The following is a 16995-nucleotide window of genomic DNA, read 5'->3' as shown; positions in this document are numbered from 1 at the left end:
GACTGACTTCTTTAGAGATCAGCTCAGCGAAAAGCTCACGATAACTTGATCTTACTTCTGAGTTACCTCTCTGGCCAGAGCTTTGAATGTGGATATTCTGTGGACTGGGTTACCCTGAGTCACCAAGGGTTCACGTTCCCTGGCACAGAATCAAACCATGAAGGGTTCGGTTGGTGGCTGTGCTTCTAAGTCAGCCTGAAGTGAAGGCCGTGTCTGTGTGTGTCTGTGGTTTTGTGTGGGCTTCTTAATTAGCTGCAGCTTTCAAACCTGTCTCCCTGATCACAGGAATAATGCACAATAAATGCCACTGCAGAGAAAGCTCCAGAGTCAGAACAGTTTGGGGCAGAGCTCAGTTTTCTCCCTACCCTCTGTTTACACTGGGCTGAAGGGCAATGAGTCCAGTAGATGTGTAAATCACTGAAACTTGGTGATGTGGCCTCCAAGACCCCTTACCTGAAGGATCCAACTCTTCCAGGCAGAACGATGTAGCAACAGCGGATGAAGCTCAGGGAGGTGGTCGTGCTGGGTTTTACTCCAATCCCACAAATGGTTATAAAACATGACCTAGTAGAAGTCCCTCTAATTTGTAGTAGGTTGAAAATGAAACCTAGCAGAGGCAGGGGAGAAAATCGAATGCAGCTGGCATCTGTTTTATTAAGACCCAGAACTACTGTGATTGGGAACGGCGGCTCAGGACATCTGATCGCTGGAGTTGCAAACGGAATGGGTTTCTGCCTGAAATGGACCGGGTTCCCAGGAGGTAATGAGACGCTGTGCTTTGTGGGTCACTGCAGGCTCTGAAACAGCCTCTCTGCCTTGCAGCTGTGGCAGAACATTTCACAACCAGAAGTGCTTTACGGTTGTCTCAATATTCACCAGCTACCACATGGCATGCCAGTGGAATCTTGGCAATAGCTAAAACAAGAGGCCATCTTTCTTCTCAGAGGACGACGAGAGCCCCAGGACACTGAGTCCCTTTGTCAGAGGTGTTTCGACTCTGGAGGCCTAATGTGAATCCCCCGAGAAGACGTGGAGTTCACATTTCCCGGACGTTTACTGCTACCTCTGGCCTGAGAGCAAGACAAAAGCCAGCGGTGGTGGGTATCTTGTCAGCAAGTGCTGCCCTGCATCTGGGCCTTCCAGTAAGCTTGAGAAGAGTTTGGAGAAGCTGTAAATAAATTCACAGAAAGAAGGTCTCTGCTTCGAACCCTTGACACCAAAGGCCTTGGCTTATCCAGCCCCCTCCCTGCATTCCATGGCATTTCAAAATGTGCCATAGTGGAGAAGACTCTTGAGCACCTGTGACTCAGTCACCAACTGGCATCATCACAAAAAGAATTTATCCCTCAGATGCCTGAAAAGTCCTAGGGCTAGGCGTGGGGTCAGCTCACAACGTTCCCCCAACCCCACACCCATGAGCTGGAAGCAGAGGAAGGGGTGCCACACAGGAATGCCTCAGGAGAGGAACGGATGGTGCTCAGGCAGGAGCGAGTGCTCCAGGCTCCTCCTGCTGGGTTGGGCTCCTCCTTCCCCCAGGTCCACTCCTCTGGGACTGCGCCCATGGCCTCTGAAGACCCTCATTGCTCTCCTTCCTGACTCCCCTGCAGGACAAAGCTTTTTCTGCCAGCACTCAGCATTTGTAGACTTTACAACTTGCCACACATTATGTGTTAAGTAAAATTATTTGTTTATTTATTTAAATTTCAATAGTTTTGGGGTGCCAGTGGTTCTGGTTACATGGGTGAATTGCATAGTGGTGGACTGTGGCATTTTAGCGCACCCGTCAGCTCGATAGTGTACATTGCACCCCAGAGGTGACTTTTTATCCCTTTCTTCCTCCCAGCCTTTCCCCTTTCTAGTCTCCAGAGTCCATCACACCCCTCTGCGTGCTTTTGCAAACCCATAGCTTGGCTCTCACTTAGAAGTGAGAACACGGGGTATTTGGTTTTCTGTTCCTGAGTTTCTTTACTTAGGATAATGGCCCCCAGCCCCATCCAAGTTGCTGTGAAAAACACTATTGTATTCTCTTTTATCCAACACACATTTAACTTATTTTGTTTAATTCTCAACCATCCTGTGAGATCAGTGGTATTGCTCCTATTATACAGAAGAGAAAAAGGAGGCTCTGATGATTCAATGACTTTTTTCTTTATATTTTAATTTGCCCCTAATGTGAGAGATGAAGGAAGCTGAAATATCCCCAATTCAGGGTGGACTATTCAAACCTGTTTAAAAACAAGCTAGGAAAATATGTCCAGAAAACTTCTCCTTAAATCCTCCAGCCTCCTCTGCTCGTCCCTGGATTCCCTAGCACAATGACTATCGAAGCCCTGAATTATTCCCTAGGTCCTTCAGGAAATCCAGCAGTCAGGAAGTAGCCCAGCCAGGCAAGTCTCCTGAGCACCTGAAAACATTGCATTGAGCAGGGCTGGTGTTGCAGGAGGGGTGCACCAGGCAGCCTCCCATGCCCGGGACAGGCACTCCTGCGGTGCACCCGGGCAGCCTCCCGTGCCCGGGACAGGCACTCCTGCTCACCTCCAGAGGAGGCTGCAGAGCTGTACCATGAGTACAGCATACATCTCCAGAAGGGGCCAGGGTGCTTTCTGCCCTGTCTCTGGGGAAGGACAGAGGATCCTTCTAGCAGGCAGGCTCTGGGCCGCTGCTTTGTGCCGAAGCTTGCGTGCACTCTGAGTGGGATACGGGGCTGAGAGAAAACATCCGCTCCCCTTACTGTCAATGTACTTGCAGTCAGCCAACAAACCTTCCAGAGATGAAGCAGATTCTGCATAAATGAGGGATGGGACAGAGCTGAGGTTGGTGGGAAAGTTGGGGGAAGGCTTTTGCCTTGACAAAAATGACTTTTCTTACCGTGGACAAATGGATGTGAGATTTTTCTTCCACCAAATAAGTCACACCTTGTCTTAGCTTTGGGAATAAACCAGTTCAAGATGAAGAGATAGCAGCGTTTCTATTTAATACTTGTGAGAAGATTAAAGTTCTTGTCAATGAGTAGATAGAAATGTGATGAGGAGCAAAATGAGTTTCTCTCAGCGTCAGCTTCTTTTGATTTATCTAGCTCATGCTGAAGATTCCCCCTAGAATAACTGGCTTTTGAAAAGGTGATTTCCCTCACAATGCTTTTATATTGAGTGTTTTTGGTTTTGTGTTAAATAACTCATGTTGATTTGTGTTCTTTATTGCGGACATTGAAATAATGGGGGTAATCTCTGTGTAAAAAGATGAAAGTTCTCTTTCCTCCTGTTTCCAGAGCCAGCTGCTGAGGTGATCTGACTCTCCTCATTTGTGATATGAGTGTCCTCAACAACTTCCACAATTCTGCGTATGGTTAGAGATCCATGTCAGAGTCCACCTGTAAGCACGGTATAACAAGGAAATATGTGTTTGTCAAATTAAAATGTAAAAGAAATCAAAACTAAGAAATTGAATGAGAACGGCAGGGACTAGATTATAGTTAGTCATCTGAAACGAACATTGCAGGTTTCACCAAATATTTGCCATCTTTGTGGTAGAATGTTTTGACGTTTAAGTTCTAAATTATTTCTTTCTTCGTAAGTAGCCCTAACAATGAATGAGACGGTAGCTGTTAGTAACTTCGACCATCTGTTGATTTATTACATCCTTTCAAGGAATGCAAGCCAGTGCTCCCGAGCACAGCAGCAACGTGCCTGCTTTTCTCGGCTGTACTGTGGGGAACTTCACGAAAGCAATGCATGAATAATGTAAAGGAGGTTACCTCAGCAAGGTAAAGTTTAATCTTCCCCATATCTTGTTCCAGGAGAGAATATAGTTATAGCCATAGAGGGGGTGTGAATGGGGTGGGAATTTTGGGGGGATAATAAAAATGCTTATATATTTTTTCCTTTTGGGCGAGGAAGCAAATTAAGAAAAAAAAGATGGAAATAAAGAAATGTCGTGGTGCTATTGGCCAATTCCTCAGGAAAAAGATGTGGTTTATGAAACAAAAGTTCAAAATACAGAAACAAATGACATTAAGATTTAGAACGAAATTTATGAGGAAACAGTAATAAAAATACATTTTGTTTAGAATATAAAGAGCATTCTTTCAGTTCAACAAAGAAATCAATTAAAATATACTCAAAGGATCTGATTACGTATTTTATAAAATAAGATAGACCAATGTCCAGCAACCACATGAAAAGATACTCCGCATCATTCATCATTAGAGAAAAGCAAATAAAAACTACAATGAGGTACCACTTCACATCACTGGGAAAATCAAAAAGATTAAAAATAAATATTGGAAAGTAGCTGAAAAAACTGAAGGCCTCCTATGTTGCTGGTAATAATGTAAAATTGTATAGATGATTTGGGAAACAACTTGATGGTCCCCGGTCCCTCAAGACTAAATGCAGTTACCATGTGACCCAGAAATTCCACTCCCGAGTATTTTCTTAAGAGAAACATATGCTTATATGGACATTTGTAGCAGATGATTCATAATAGTGAAATAACTCAGACACAAAAAACTAATGTTGTGTGATTCCACATAAATGAGTTACCTGGAATAGGTAAAGTTACAGAGAAAGAAAGTAGAATAGAGGTTTCCATGGGCTGGGTAGAGCTTATGGGAAGTTAACATCTAACGGGTGCAGTTTCTGTTTGGGATAACGAAAGCGTTCTAGAAACAGACAGGAGTAACTGTTGCATGGCATTGTAAATGCACTGATGAAACTAAACTGTGCACTTAAAAATTGTTAAAATCGTAAATTTCATGTTATATATATTTTAGAATGTTAAGAACTGATAAAATTAGAGAATTTTTAACAGAATATAAGATTTAAAGTTAAGTGGAAACAGTTTAAGGAAATTAAAATATTCATGTAAACATTTATTTTAATAAATTGACTAATCCGTTTCAAAATCAATTAATGTCATCAATAAAATTAATAAAATAAAAGGAACACCATACAATTATGTAGTATATGCAGAAGAAGCATTTGACAAAATTTAATATCCCTTAGCAAACCAGGGATACAAGAGATTTTTCTTGTAAAGGGCATCTTTAAAATACCTACGTCTAAAGTCCTATATAATGATGAGAGGCTGAACGCTTTCTCTTACGATCAAGAAGACAGGAATATAGGTCTTACCACTTCTAGTCAACATTGTACTGAAAGGTCTACCTATGGCAAAAACACTTTTTAAAAAGAGAGAGAAGTGAAAGAAAGAAGGAAAAAAAGTATGGGGAAAAAGGCATCTAAATAGAAGAGAAGTAAGTAAAAGGTGTCTTTATTCACAGATATAAGCATTTATGCAGAAATCCCAGTTAAATCCTTTAAAAACCTACTACTGGCCGGGCGCGGTGGCTCAAGCCTGTAGTCCTAGCACTTTGGGAGGCCGAGGCGGGTGGATCACGAGGTCAAGAGATTGAGACCATCCTGGTCAACATGGTGAAACCCCATTCTACTAAAAATACAAAAAATTAGCTGGGCATGGTGGCACGTGCCTGTAATCCCAGCTACTCAGGAGGCTGAGGCAGGAGAATTCCATGAACCCAGGAGGCGGAGGTTGCGGTGAGCGGAGATCACGCCATTGCACTCCAGCCTGGGTAACAACAGCAAAACTCCGTCTCAAAAAAAATAAATAAAATAAAAATATAAATATAAAAAGCCACTACTGAAGAGAGTGAATTAGTTTTGCAATGTTGCAGGATATAAGATAAATATGCAAAAATCAGCTGTATTTTTGTATATTAGAAATAACTAGGAATACATTTTTTTAATGTAATACTACTTACAATAGCATTAAAAACATGAAATGCTTAAGGATAAATTGGGCAAATTATGTGAAAGATTTTTACACTGAAATCTAAAAAAATTATTGAGAAAAATTTTGAGACCTAAGTAAATAAACGTACACCCACACAAGCACACACACACACGGGTTTGTGAATGTATATACACATACACATACACATATACATATGTTAGGAGAAAAGAAATGAAGCTATGCTATTATACTTTTCTTATACCATGTATGATGTTCTATAATATTAATCGGAGGTGGACTTTGATAGGTTAAAATTATGCAAATCCTAAAACAAACTCTAAAAAAGCAAAAATTTTAAAAAACAGTTATACCTAATAAGCCAAAAACAGGAATGTAAAACTAAATCATTAAGAAAAATTACTTGATTAATCTTTTTTTGGGGGGGGTTGGGGTTCTTTTTGTTTCTTTTATTGCATTTTAGGTTTTGGGGTACATGTGCAGAACATGCTAGATAGTTGCATAGGTACACACATGGCAGTGTGTTTTGCTGCCTTCCTCCCTTTCACCCACATTTGGCATTTCTCCCCAGGCTATCCGTTACCAGGTTCCCCCCTCCACTGTCCCTCCCCTATTCCCCCGCAATAGTCCCCAGTGTTTAGTACTCCCCTCCCTGTGTCCATGTGTTCTCATTGTTCATCACCCACCTATGAGTGAGAATATGCGGTATTTCATTTTCTGTTATTGTGTCAGTTTGCTGAGAATGATGTTCTCCAGATTCATCCATGTCCCTACAAACGACACAAACTCATCATTTCTGATTGCTGCATAATATTCCATGGTGTATATGTGCAACATTTTCCCAGTCCAGTCTATTATCGATGGGCATTTGGGTTGGTTCCAGGTCTTTGCTATTGTAAACAGTGCTGCAATGAACATTCGTGTGCATGTGTCCTTATAGTAGAATGATTTATAGTCCTTTGGATATATACCCAGTAATGGGATTGCTGGGTCAAATGGAATTTCTATTTCTAAGGCCTTCAGGAATCGCCACAGTGTCTTCCACAATGGTTGAACTAATTTACACTCCCATCAGCAGTGTAAAAGTGTTCCTATTTCTCCACATCCTCTCCAGCATCTGTTGTCTCCAGATTTTTTAATAATCGCCATTCTAACTGGCGTGAGATGGTATCTCAATGTGGTTTTGATTTGCATCTCTCTAATGACCAGTAATGATGAGCATTTTTTCATAGGATTGTTGGCCTCATATATGTCTTCTTTTGTAAAGTGTCTGTTCATATCCTTTGCCCATTTTTGAATGGGCTTGTTTGTTTTTTTCCTGTAAATCAGTTTGAGTTCTTTGTAAATTCTGGATATCAGCCCCTTGTCAGATGGGTAAACTGCAAAAATTTTTTCCCTTTCTGTTGGTTGCTGATTCACTCTAGTGACTGTTTCTTTTGCCGTGCAGAAGCTGTGGAGTTTCATTAGGTCCCATTTGTCTCTTTTGGCTTTCGTTGCCAATGCTTTTGGTGTTTTGGTCATGAAGTCCTTGCCTACTCCTATGTTCTGAATGGTTCTGCCTAGATTTTCTTCTAGGGTTTTTATGGTGCCAGGTCTTATGTTTAAGTCTTTAATCCATCTGGAGTTAATTTTAGTGTAAGGTGTCAGGAAGGGGTCCAGTTTCTGCTTTCTGCACATGGCTAGCCAGTTTTCCCAACACCATTTATTAAACAGGGAATCCTTTCCCCATTGCTTGTTTTTGTCAGGTTTATCAAAGATTGTATGGTTGTAGATATGTTGTGTTGGCTCCGATGCCTCTGTTCTGTTCCATTGGTCTATATCTCTGTTTTGGTACCAGTACCATGCTGTTTTGATTACTGTAGCCTTGTAGTATAGTTTGAAGTTCGGTAGTGTGATGCCTCCCACTTTGTTCTTTTTGCTTAGAATTGACTTGGCTATGCGGGCTCTCTTTTGGTTCCATATGAAGTTCATGGTGGTTTTTTCCAGTTCTGTGAAGAAAGTCCATGGTAGCTTGATGGGGATAGCATTGATTCTGTAAACTACTTTGGGCAGCATAGCCATTTTCACGCTATTGATTCTTCCTAACCATGAACATGGAATGTTTCTCCATCTGTTTGTGTCCTCTCTGATTTCGTTGAGCAGTGGTTTGTAGTTTTCCTTGAAGAGGTCCCTTACATTCCTTGTAAGTTGTATTCCTAGGTATTTTATTCTTTTTGTAGCAATTGTGAATGGCAGTTTGTTCTTGATTTGGCTCTCTTTAAGTCTGTTATTGGTGTAGAGGAATGCTTGTGATTTTTGCTCATTGATTTTATATCCTGAGACTTTGCTGAGGTTGCTTATCAGTTTCAGGAGTTTTTGGGCTGAGGCAATGGGGGCTTCTAGGTATACTATCATGTCATCTGCAAATAGAGACAATTTGGCTTCAACCTTTCCTATTTGAATACCCTTTATTTCTTTTTCTTGCCTCATTGCTCTGGCTAGAACTTCCAGTACTATATTGAATAGGAGTGGTGAGAGAGGGCATCCTTGTCTAGTGCCGTATTTCAAAGGGAATGCTTCTAGTTTTTGCCCGTTCAGTATGATATTGCCTGTTGGTTTGTCGTAAATAGCTTTTATTCTTTGAGATACGTTCTGTCAATACCGAGTTTATTGAGGGTTTTTACCATAAAGGGCTGTTGAATTTTGTCAAATGCCTTCTCTGCATCAATTGAGATAATCACATGGTTTTTGTTTTTGGTCCTGTTTATGTTGTGAATTACATTTATAAACTTGTGTATGTTGAACCAGCCTTGCATCCCTGGGATGAATCCTACGTGATCATGAGGGATAATTTTTTTGATTTGCTGTTTCAAGCGGCTTGCCAATATTTTATTGAAGATTTCTGCATCTATGTTCATCATGGATATTGGCCTGAAGTTTTCTTTTCTTGTTGAGTCTCTGCCCGGTTTTGGTATCAGAATGATGTTGGTCTCATAAAATGATTTGGGAAGGATTCCCTCTTTTTGGATTATTTGGAATAGTTTCAGAAGGAATGGTACCAGCTCCTCTTTGTGTGTCTGGTAGAATTTGGCTGTGAACCTGTCTGGACCCAGGCTTTTTTTGTGTGGTGGGCTCTTAATTGCTGCCTCGACTTCAGACCTTGTTATTGGTCTATTCATAGTTTCAGCTTCCTCCTGGTTTAGGCTTGGGAGGACACAGGTGTCCAGGAATTTATCCGTTTCTTCCAGGTTTACTAGTTTATGTGCATAGAGTTGTTTGTAATATTCTCTGATGATGGTTTGAATTTCTGTGGAATCTGTGGTGATTTCCCCATTATCGTTTTTCATTGCATCTATTTGGTTGTTCTCTCTTATATTTTTTATCAATCTGGCTAGTGGTCTATTTGGTTGATCTTTTCAAAAAACCAGCTCTTGGATTTATTGATTTTTTGAAGAGTTTGTCGTGTCTCAATCTCCTTCAGTTCAGCTCTGATCTTAGTTATTTCTTGTCTTCTGCTGGGTTTTTAGGTTTTTTGATCTTGCTCCTCTACCTCTTTCAATTTTGACGATAGGGTGTCAGTTTTGGATCTCTCCACTCTTCTCATACGGGCATTAATTGCTATATATTTTCCTCTGGAGACTGCTTTAAATGTGTCCCAGAGGTTCTGGTATGTTGTGTCTTTGTTCTTGTTGGTTTTGAAGAACTTCTTTATTTCTGCCTTCATTTCATTGTTTATCCAGTCAACATTCAAGAGCCAGTTGTTCATTTTTTATGAAGCTCTGCGGTTCTGAGTTAGTTTCTGAATTCTGAGTTATAGCTTGATGGCACTATGGTCTGAGAGACTGTTATGATTTCAGTTGTTTTGCATTTGCTGAGGTGTGCTTTACTTCCAATTATGTGGTCAATTTTAGAGTAGGTGTGATGTGGTGCTGAGAAGAATGTATATTCTGTGGATTTGGGGTGGAGAGTTCTGTCGATGTCTATCAAGTTTGCTTGTTCCAGTTCAGTACAAGCCCTGGATATCCTTGTTAATTTCTGTCTGGTTGATCTGTCTGATATTGACAGTGGAGTGTTAAAGTCTCCCACTATTATTGTGTGGGAGTCTAAGTCTCTTTGTAAGTCGTTAAGAACTTGCCTTATATATCTGGGTGCTCCTGTATTGGGTCCATATATGGTTAGGATTGTTAGCTCTTCTTGTTGTATCAATCCTTTTACCATTATGTAATGGCCTTCTTTGTCTCTTTTGATCTTTGTTGCTTTAAAGTCTATTTTATCAGAGATGAGAATTGCAACTGCTGCTTTTTTTTTTTTTTTTTTTTTTTTTTTTTCTCTCCATTTGCTTGGTAAATCTTCCTCCATCCCTTTATTTTGAGCCTTTGTGTATTCTTGCATGTGAGATGGGTTTCCTGGATACAGCGCACTGATGGGTTTTGGATTTTTATCCAATTTGCCAGTCTGTGTCTTTTGATTGGTGCATTTAGCCCATTTACATTTAGGGTTAATATTGTTATGTGTGAATTTGATACTGCCATTTTGATGCTAGCTGGCTGTCTTGCCTGTTAGTTGATGCAGATTCTTCATTTTGTTGATACTCTTTACCATTTGGTATGTTTTTGGAATGGCTGGTACTGGTTGGTCCTTTCTATGTGTAGTGCCTCTTTCAGGAGCTCTTGTAAAGCAGGCCTGGTGGTGACAAAATCTGAGTACTTGCTTGTTGGCAAAGGATTTTATTTTTTCTTCACTTATGAAGTTCAGTTTGGCTGGATATGAAATTCTGGGTTGAAAGCTCTTTTCTTTAAGGATGTTGAATATTGGCCCCCACTCTCTTCTGGCTTGTAGTGTTTCTGCTGAGAGATCTGCTGTGAGTCTGATGGGCTTCCCTTTGTGGGTGACCCGACCTTTCTCTCTGGCTGCCCTTAGTATTTTCTCCTTCATTTCAACCCTGGTGAATCTGATGATTATGTGCCTTGGGGTTGCTCTTCTTGCAGAATATTTTTGTGGTGCTCTCTGTATTTCCTGGGCTTGAATATTGGCCTGCCTTGCTAGGTTGGGGACTATTTTCCTGCATGATATCCTGAAGGTATTTTCCAGCTTGGATTCATTCTCTTCATCACATTTTGGTACACCTATTCAACGTAGGTTAGGTCTCTTCACATAGTCCCACATTTCTTGGAGACTTTGTTCATTTTTTTTCGCAGTTTTTTCTCTAATCTTGGTTTCTCGTTTTATTTCATTGGGTTGATCTTTGACTTCTGCTATTCTTTCTTCTGCTTGGTCAATTCGGCTGTTGAAACTTGTGTATGCTTCACGAAGTTCTCGTGTTGTGTGTTTTGGCTCCTTCAATTCATTCATATTACTCTCTAAGTTATCCATTCTTGTTATCATTTCCTGGAATCTTTTTTCAAATCTTTTTTCAAGGTTCTTAGTTCCTTTGCATTGATTTAGAACATGTTCTTTTAGCTCACGGAAGTTTCTCATTACCCACCTTCTGAAGTCTGATTCTGTCATTTCATCACCCTCATTCTCTGTCCAACTTTGTTCCCTTGCTGCTGAGGAGTTTTGGTCCTTTGTAGGAGATGAGGTGTTTTTGTTTCAGGTGTTTTCCCCTTTTTTGTGCTGGTTTCTTCCCATCTTTGTGGGTTTGTCCACCTGTTTTCTGAGTAGTTGCTGACTTTTTGATTGGGTCTCTGAGTGGACACCCAGATTGTTGATGATGAAGTATTTCTCTTACTTAGTTTTCTTTTTAACAGTCTAGACCTTCTGCTGTATGACTGCTGAGGTCCACTCCAGGCCCTGCTTGTCTAGGGTACACCTGTAGCAGCTGCGGAACAGTGAGGGATGCTACCAGTTTTTTCTTCTGCTATCTTTGTCCCAGAATGATGCCCACCAAATGTCAGTCTGATCAGTCCTTTTTGAGGTGACTCTTTGGATAGACAGGGGTCAGGAAGCTGCTTGAGGAGACTGTCTGTACTTTATAGGAGCTCAAGTGCTGAGCTGTGAGCTCCGTTGATCATACAGGGCTGTTAGGCAGGTACCTTTAGGTCTGCTGCAGCAGAACTCATAAAACTCCTTTTTTTCCTCAGATGCTCTGTCTTGGGGAGTTAGGGCTTTCTTTATGAGTATCTGTTGCACTGTCCTGCCCAGCTAGGAGGCAGTCTAGTCACTATTTGCCTGCCGAGGCTCCGCCCTGCTTCCATGGGGTCTGCCCTGTTGCTGTGGGCTTTGCCCTGCTGTCGTGGGCTCCGCCCTGTTTCCCTGGGCTCCACCCTGCTGTTGTGGGCTCCGCCCTGTTGGTGCAGTCTCTCTGTTATGGCAGGTTGCCTTGGCAACGGAAGGCTGCGTCAGCAATGGGAGTGTACCTCAGTATGGGCGGAATGCCTCGGTAATGGCAGACGCCCCTCCCCCACCGAGCTGCACCATCCTGGGTTCAGCTGTGCCCACGGTGAAACTCTCAACCCTGAGCATTTCGAATTGCCATTTTGTTTGTCCCTGTGGGGGTGGGACCCACCGAGCCTGATCACCTGGCTCCCTGCCTCAGAGGCCCCCCCTTTTTTTTTTAAGTTGAACGGTTGACTCTCTCCCAGGTGTTTCAGTCTCCTGCTGATAGGGCACCAGGATCTGTGTGATTTCCCGTGCCGCGACCCACTGCGCCAGCTCAAACGTTGCTTCCCCAGAATCTCCTGGTCTGGCTCACTGTCCAAGTCCCATTTAATCAGATGCGTATGCTAATCTGCCCTCTCAAATCTCAGATTGCCAGTTTAACAGGGCACCCAGACCAGTGCATTTTGTGCAGAGTGCCGCTGTGCAGCGACGCCGGCTGAAATGGCCGTGCCAGCCGAAACAGCTGCACTGGCATCCCTTGTCTCTTCTACACCTGGGAATTTTCTTGTTCTATGGGCAACAAAGATCTGTCTGGAAATGTGGCTTGGGCTCACCCTCTGCGTCTTCACTGAGAGCTGCAATCCTGAGTGGCTCCTACCACGCCATCTTGTTCTTCCACTTTATTAGTCTTTAAGAGAGCAAAAAAGAAAAGGGAAATGGTATGATGACAGATAAGCCTAACTATATTAGTAATTACATCATATATGACACTGGTTTAAGAACCTCAATTAAAATACAGACTTTCAGACTGCATAAAAAAAAAAAAAAAACAGAGCACAACCAGATGCTGCTGATAAGAAATATCCTTTAAATTAAAAGACCTAAATTGGTAAAAGGTTGAAAAAAGAGCATGCTAACACTTAGAAGAAGGCTGAGCAGGAGTGACTGCATTAATACCAAAACAGATTTTATAGCAAAAATATTTCCGTCAATAAACAAGATCATGTCACAATGACAAAGCATTTAATCAGTCAAGAAGACACAATTAAAAATGTTATGCCCCTAATAACAAGACAGCTTCAAAATATATGAGACAAAAATGGCTAAAACTACAGAAAGACAATTTTAAAGTACCCTGAGGTTTTAATACCCTGTAGTCAATAAGTGATTGAACAAGGAGACAGAAAATCAACCAGTATAGAGTAGTCTTGAGCAACACTCTGCTTTTCAAGTACTCATAGAACACTTACCAAGACAGATCGTATTCTAAGCCATACAATTACTCTCAACAAAAGGATTAAGTCAAAAGGATATAAGTCATACAAAGTATGTGCCCTGACAAACAAATCAATCTAATTAGAAATCAGTAACAAAAATAGCTCTAGGAAATACTCAAATATTTGGAAAGTAAGTAATACCCATCCAAATACGTATCCTGAGTCAAAAAGGTAATGGAAAATACATTGGAAAATATTTTTCACTAAGTAAAAATGAAAATACAACATACGAAAAATTGTAGAATACAGCTACAACCATACTTAAATGCAAATCTTTAGCACTGAACGTTTATATTAGAGGAGTCCCAAATCAACGACTTTCACTTCTACCTTAAGAAACCAGTAAAAAGGAGATAAAATTAAACATAAAGGATGTAAATGAAAACAAATTATAAACATCTCTGGTGGTCTGAATGTTGTGTCCTTTCAAAATTTATATACTAAAACCAAATCACACAGGTGATGTTATGAGAAGGTGGGATCTTTGGAAGTAATTAGGTCATGGGGGCCAAGTTCTTATGAATAAGTTAGTGCCCTTACATGTGAGACCCCAAAAAGCCCCTTCACTCCTTTTGCCTTGTGAAGACACAGGAAAAAAGAATGCATCTATGAACCATCAACAAGTCCCTCACCAGAAATCAAATCTAAGAGCACCTTGATCTTGGACTTTGCAACTTCCAGAATCATGAGAAATCAATTGGTTTGGTTAATGAACTGCCCCGGCTATACTATTTTTTAAAATAATGAACCTGAGGGGCCAAGTCATCAAAGATGAAATTAATAGGGAGGAGAAACAGTAGAGAAAGTCAACATCAAACATTTTGAGGAGATCAATAAAAGCAATAAACATCTGTCTAGCCAGGTTGCTCAGGAAAAAAAGAAAATGCAAATTACTGTCTTTAGAATTGAGTAATGTGACATTATTACAGATACTACAGAAAGGTAATATTGTTAAATTTTTGTGAATTAACATGACAACTTAAATAAAATTGAAAAATTCCTTTGAAAAGTACAATTACCAAACATAAATCAAGAATAGATAACCTACATTCCCCATATCCATAAAATAAAATAATCGTTGAAAACCTTTCTACAAATAAAATTCGAGGCCCAGCCAGCTAGGCTGGTGAATCCTTCCAAACATCGTAGAAAAAAATAAAATTCTACACGAACTTTGCCCTTCAAAATAAAAAGGAGTATATCCAAACTTCTACAATGCTAGCATCACCATGAACCAAAAGCAGACAAAGATACTACAAACAAAACAATTTTCTCATAAGCATAGATATAAAAATTCAATTTGTGAAGCAACCAGGATACCTTCTAATAGGCGAATGAACATGTGCCACAGCCATAAAATGGAATATTAGTCAGTGCTAAAATAAAATGAGCTATCAAGCCATTAAAAGACATGAAGGAAACTTCAATATATATTACCAAGTGAAATAAGCCGATTTTATCATAAAGAATGCTGGATTTTGTCAAATGCTTTTTCTGTGTCTATTGAAATAATTATATAATTTTTAAAAAATTCCGTTGATGTAATGTATCATATTTATTGACATACATAAATGTTTGCATGTTTATTATAAGTTTTAGCAATCTATGTATCATAGTTTGACATGTAGGTCATCATTTTCATTACATTAGAATATTTACTTTTGAACCAATTTTGAAGGAATGAACTCTTATCATAAAACTGTACATGAATAAAATTTCTAAGGACTATTAGTTTACTACAAATTTTCTTTTCTTTTTTTCTGAGACACAGTCTCACTCTTGTTGCCCAGGCTAGAGTGCAGTGGCTGGATCTTGGCTCACTGCAACCTCTGCCTCCTGGTTTCAAGTGATTCTCCTGTCTCAGCCTCCTGAGTAGCTGGGATTACAGGTGTGCACCACCATGGCTGGCTAATTTTTTTATTTTTAGAGGAGATAGGGTTTTACCATGTTGGCCAAGCTGGTCTCAAACTCCTGACCTCAGGTGATCTGTCCACCTCAGCCTCCCAAAATGCTGGGATTACAGGCATGATATTATAAATCTTTAAAAGACAATTAAATCAAGCTTTGTAAGGCTTAGACAAAAAATAAAATTACATTTTATAAACATGACCTTTTCTACCAGACCAGTTCCAAGAGCAAACAGAACGTACTCCAATAGCTTCTATTTTAAATGTTACAAGGATTCTTCTGTTATTACCCATTTCTCTATTTTCTTTCCCAGTAAAATTTTCTCAAGAGTTGTCTATACTTATTCATTCCAGTCAGGATTCTCTGGGAGCTGCTTATTGAATTACTCCTCATTAAAATCCCTAGTACTCCTCTTAATCTTTCAGCAGCCTTGATACAGTTCAGAATCCTCCAGCTTTGGCAGACTAAACTATTTTATTTCCGGAGAAAGTGACCATCGCTAACATTCTTTCACAGGGAAAGTAACGTACAAGTTGATTTTGCTTAAATGGCTGTCGTCTTTCACTTGCAGCAGGCCACCATGAGTAAGTTGGCCTTCTCAAACATTTGTTTTATCCCAGGGTCTTATGAGGTACAGTTTTAATTTTCATGCTTCTCTACAGCATTTACATGTAAAAAAGTATCACTACTCTAAAAAATCCATTAAAATGTCGATCTTTTAAGAATAACTCTATGACAAAGAATTTTAAAAACATTTTTTGTGAAATTCAAAGTGTTCCCCATTTCAATTCACTTACTATTCCAAAATCTGTTATGAACAGTGTATATTGTTGCAGCAAAATATAAGAAAATGTATATTACCTGCTTTAGAAACAGGCAAATATACAATGATGATACAATGTGATACATAAGAGTTGATTTGTGACAAGTTATATCTAAATAAGAGGCCAAAAAATAGTTTGAGAAAACCATTTTTTATGTATAATTATAAAGTTTATTTAGCATAGTGTTTAGAAAAATACGTTCACATCATTTCAGAAAATAAATAAAACACTTAATTGGCCAGGCATTAACCCCCATTACAGTACAATGTACATACTTTAGATCTCTTTGGTTGGGTAACTAAGCACAGAAATGTTCGGGGACATGCTCTGTGTGCCATCACCTAACAGTGCAGTAAAGACTCTGTTACCCAACCCCATGATATACATTCTGTATAGAGTTTCTCTTTGTGTAAGGCACAGTAAAACCATATTGAGTATATTACTGGTTGCTTCTAAACATACAGTACATGCAACAAAAGAATAAATTTTTGCTGGGTGCAGTGGCTCAAGCCTGTAATCCCAGCACTTTGGGAGGCCAAGACAGGTGGATCACGAAGTCAAGAGATCGAGACCATCCTGGTCAACATGGTGAAACCCCGTCTCTACTAAAAATACAAAAATTAGCTGGGCATGGTGGTATGCGCCTGTAGTCCCAGCTACTTGGGAGGCTGAGGCAGGAGAATTGCTTGAACCCAGGAGGCAGAGGCTGCAGTGAGCCGAGATCGTGCCATTGCACTCCAGCCTACGTAACAAGAGCGAAACTCCATCTAAAAAAATAAATTTTTTTGAGAATCCTGAAAGCTGAAAGAGTGACATGCTATATAATTTTGATTCATAAAATGTATGGTGGTAAATTAACATGAAATGTATCAATTAGATACAAAGTAACTGCTAAACTCTATTATCTAAGTTTTACT

The sequence above is a fragment of the Callithrix jacchus genome, chromosome 22 (assembly GCF_049354715.1).
Source record: "Callithrix jacchus isolate 240 chromosome 22, calJac240_pri, whole genome shotgun sequence".
NCBI lineage: Eukaryota > Metazoa > Chordata > Mammalia > Primates > Cebidae > Callithrix > Callithrix jacchus.
This window is presented reverse-complemented; position numbering follows the sequence as displayed.